The sequence below is a fragment of the Dermacentor variabilis genome, chromosome 9, assembly GCF_050947875.1.
Source record: "Dermacentor variabilis isolate Ectoservices chromosome 9, ASM5094787v1, whole genome shotgun sequence".
NCBI classification, from domain to species: domain Eukaryota; kingdom Metazoa; phylum Arthropoda; class Arachnida; order Ixodida; family Ixodidae; genus Dermacentor; species Dermacentor variabilis.
The window spans coordinates 111,405,785-111,410,531 of record NC_134576.1 but is presented as its reverse complement, the minus strand read 5'-3'; the positions used below and the strand labels follow the sequence as shown (position 1 = coordinate 111,410,531).

Sequence of the window (4,747 nt, the reverse complement as noted above, 5' to 3'; positions counted from 1 at the left end):
CGATGGAACCGAAGAAACCTGCATCGCGGTGACAGCGTAGACTTTATTTTACCGCATAACTCGCGTGGAAACGGCAAGAAAAGATATGCGACGAAACCGTATACTGAACCAGTGAGCCGTCTAAAATGTACTGTTCACCGTCCCCCTTGCGAGCCCACCGTTCTGCTCGCAAAGCTCCACATAGCGCTCGATGTGGCGAGAAAGGAATCGCAATATTGCGCTCGCTGATATCAGCCGACGACGTTGAGCGGAATCTGTAGCCTCGGGCAGCCGCTGAGCGTGACGTGAACCATCTCGCCGGCTCGCTCGCGGTTGCACTGCAATCTACTGGTCCACCGGTATTTTTTTTTTTTTGGTTGGTTTCGCATGAAATTGACTTTAGATGAGTCAATTTTCTCGTTCTTTCTCATGCAATACACACAGATGCAGACACACACAAACAGCTTCACCGTGCGCTCTCTAAAATGGATTCAACGTATTATGCGGCAATCGAGCGCGTAAAATCTACAGTGCATTAAAAAGAGAGACATCGGTGGTGCGCGCTCAGCCTGTAAGCGGTGTGATGGGTACTCCATGTATTATATGAACGTTTATTTCGTACCCACGGAAGAGCGTCAACAACTGCGATATAAGTAGAAAACGAGCAACGCTACATAAAAAAAGTAATGTCCGCAAGAATTATTAAAAGTTCATTGCGTACTACCCAGAAAATTATTACGGTTCTGTTCGCGCAGTTTAGAATACTGGAGGACGACGTTTTCAGCGTTCAGCTATTGATTGCAAGGAAATCATTGCTGGGGCATCTGTGTCATGACACTAGCATCGTTTAATGAAAAAAAAAAGAACATAAATCAAAACGCGAATAGGCTTCGAAGTATATAGCTCAGCAGCGCTAGGTGGCATTTGAAGTACCGAAAACCAAAATTTAGCAGTACGAGGTTTCGCAATAACTTTGACGACCGGGAATTTTTTTAACCTGCCGCAAAAGTTCAATGTATACGAGTGTTTCGCACTTCATGCAAGTCGGAATGCGGTCGCTCCAACCAGCCATCAGCACAGTAAGCGCGCGTTCACGAGGTAGACGGCGAAGCGAGTGATAAACACTCAAAACAGTCGTAGCCAAGCGGCATTGGCCGATGGTACTTCACTGCAAGTGAAAGCAGCGTTGTTGCAAACGTTTGCGTATCTCTTCCTTCGCAATGTGCATGAGTACGACACGCATGAGCATTACGGCAACGAGGTGGGCTGCAGTAATCTGAGTGGATCTAGATCGAAACCTGCCCGACGAGAAGAATAATTCGGCGCGCAACTTCATTTGCAATACCGTTTTTTTCCAAATAAATAATAAAAGATAATCAATTAGGATAACGTGACGTGAAAATTAACAAGTTGCGAAGAAGTATCGGAATCCAAACGAAAGAATTTAGTACCGCGATCACAATAATTTGGAGGACATTTAAGCTTCGACTTTAAGAGTGGAGCGCGATAGCATTCAAATACCCCCGATTGCTTTTCATGCTTCCCGGCAACTGCAGATTATGTACAGCGCCTGTCGTGGCGTCACACAGGTGTCACTTCGCTACAGCAAAGAGCAGCGCCAGGGAAATTACGTCACTTTCAGACTGTGAGCCGTAGTATTGTTTTCCACTTTTTACTAGTCGGAGAGTACTTAAGATAAAAGCTTGCGTTGTGCAAGAAATATGTGTTGAATTTTATTTCCGCGCTGCAATTTAACTAAATTCCGAGGAATAAATCAATCAAGAGCGTAAGACTAGCCTTCCCACGGTGTCGGTTGGATGGAATAGCACAAATATTGGATATTTAAAAAAAAATTGGCTGAAGGCTTAGCTTGGTTAAGCCTGGAAGATTGCGAAAGCCACGCGCCGTCGCTTGGCCGCAGCAGGTCGTTCCAGCCTCGCCTTGTACACATCATCCGACATAGCGCAAGGCAGCGTGCCGACCTGGCAATTGCACTGTCTTCGGGATCGGACCACGTATGGGGAATTTGGTGTCTACACACCGACACCATGCTGAGGGAACTAGGCCTTAACAGCTTCGCTGTAAATTTCATTACGTATATGTGTTCCTTATTTACCAAGTAACGAATAAACAATAATGCGTGAATGCTATAATTATTTAACTAATTTGCTCACTCCTTATTATCTATATATATATATATATATATATATATATATATATATATATCATGAGGAGCCAACAAACAATGACACCAAGGACAACATATCGGAAATTACATGTATTTACGAATTTAATTAAAGAAATGATTATTTAATATAAATTAAAGTGGATGAAAAAAGCGTGCCGCAGGTGGGGAACGATCCCACGTCTTCGCATTACGCGTGCGACGCTCTAACCAATTGCGCTACCGCGGCACCGCCTTCCCATCCACTTTCTAGAATGCTTTACCGTCTGTGCCTAGGCGTTGCGTTTACAAACGCCTATGCTTTCCTCATAGGAATGGCCGACAGTCCCACGTGCGACACATGTAACATCGACGAGACGCTCGCACACATTATCTGTGTCTGCCCGCGATACAGTGCTGAGAGACAAGTGATGTGCAGGGTACTGGACAAGCTGCACAATCGTCCACTTTCAGAACTAGAAGCTTTAGGCCAATGCTCCGACAGAACATCCGCGTTGAAGGCCTTATTCGCGCTATTAACGTTCTTGCGGTCTACGGGGCTTCACGACAGACTCTAAGAATGCCGCCCCCTACCGTTCTGTAGTGTACGCGCTTTGTTCGTGCTTGTCTCCCTTTCTTTCTATCTCCCCCTTCCACTCTGTTTCTCTTTTTATCCCTCTTAACCCTTCCCCCTGCGCAGGGTAGCCAACCGGAACTACCTCTGGTTAACCTCCCTGCCTTTCTCTGCATTATTTTCTCTCTCTCTAGTGTTTTAGTGCTAAAATTAACCCTGGGTGTGTTAGCCAGCGCCAACACTCACAAAGCTTGGCGGCGGAAGTGGAACATCCTTTGTGGCGCAGGCGTCACGAGTACGTGATTTTCTTGGGTGAAGGCAACCGGTCAATAAACTCACACGTGCTATCTGATGGCAGCAATGTTGCCGGATTCGAGACTCTCGTTATGTGATAAACGAGAACAAGAGTGCTTAACCGAGGAGCACCATTTTTACTAATGATATCATAAGAAGCCTACAAACAATGACACCAATGACAACATCGGGGAAATTACTTGTACTTACTTATTGAATTAAAGAAATTACAAATTATTGGAAATCAAAGTGGGTGAAAAAGCAACTTGCCGTAGGTGGTGAACGATCAAACGTTGTGCGCGCATATATATATATATATATATATATATATATATATATATATATATATATATATATATATATATATATATATATATATATATATATATATATATAGTTCTGTTGATCAGGATTTCCATTTACAGAGATTGAACGCCAGGCTACTTAAGATGCTTTTCCCAAAGGCGCAGATATTACCAAATAGGTACCGCCGATCTTCGATGCAAAACTTTTTCTACCAAGCTTTTGCTTTCACACCGCCGCTGTGTAGAGGCAGCAGCAGAAAGCATGATTCTCAGAAAAACGGCTAAGCTGTTTACAGTCAAAATAAAAATAAATAAGGAGAAGAACCGTTCTTGTAAAGCAAGCAGTCTCAATGTCATCGATAACTTTGATCTTCGTATCCAGCCGTAGCACATTGCGCGGGTGTTCTATTGTTACCATCGGAGACGCTCAGCAAACTCACAGCTCACCGACATTACCAATACAAAGAAAAGCTTGCGCCAGAGCAAACAAAGCAAACAGTATGGACGAGAAAAAAAAAGAAGGGTATTCCTCGGAAGCTTTCTTGCACTTTGGCGAGCGACCTCCACGTGCTTTTAACGGCTACATTTCAAGGCTGCGTTCTGAAAGAAGAACCGCACGGCGCAAGAAAGCTTTAGAAAGCAGTATCATTGAGTTCACCAATATTTCAGCAAATCCCAAGAGTGAGGATCTACGGAGTTCTCTCCTTTCGACAGACTTTCGCTACAGGTATTTGTGTGTTTGGAACATTTTCCACGGGTGCGGAGAACTCACACATAAATTGCCGAACAGAGAACTTGGGCATCGGGACTCTCGAAACCGTGTACACAAGCCTCACTTGAATCGACGCGCGAAAACTTCGCGGTTCCCGTACCGCGCCCGTTGTTTTTCTCTCCAGAGAGGCTCACTCTCCCTACTCGTCTGTCTGCAGAAATGGTCGAGAGAGGAAGAAAGACAGGGAGGTTAGCCAGTGTAAGTACCGGCTGGCTACCCTGTGCTGGGGAAAGGGGTAAAGGGAATAAAAGGAGAAAGAAGAAGAACAAGGTCGAGGTGGTCCAGGCTACGCCAGAGCAGCAAAAGGTGGGAAGAGGAGATGTAGATCGAGCTCCGGTGCTCGTCAGTTACCAACCAAAGTACTCGCTGACTCGGAAATTGCTTAATGCAAAGAGAACAGAAAGAGTGTTATGGAAGCAGCTTTTCCTTTATTTCATCTCTTTTTTTTTAATTTCCCTAGAATCATTTGTCTTCCCCGAGCGATTCGTAAAGATGCATAAAGACAGGTGGAAATTCGAAAGGTATGTTAGCACGCCTCTCTACATATCCTTTTTTTTTGGGGGGGGGGGGGGAATCTTTCTTACGTCTCTATTCTTCAATTAGAAGGTAAGCTACACGTGATTGATAGCTCACGGGGGGCGATGAAATTACACAGAATA

At 44.6% G+C, this 4,747-nt stretch overlaps 1 non-coding gene across 1 annotated transcript; it reads right to left on the bottom strand.

Moving 5' to 3' along the window:
• Nucleotides 1–2,320: 2,320 nt before the first annotated feature.
• On the bottom strand, nucleotides 2,321–2,393 carry TRNAT-CGU (transfer RNA threonine (anticodon CGU)). The gene has a single exon. It is a non-coding gene; the product is annotated as a tRNA-Thr (tRNA).
• Nucleotides 2,394–4,747: the final 2,354 nt, after the last annotated feature.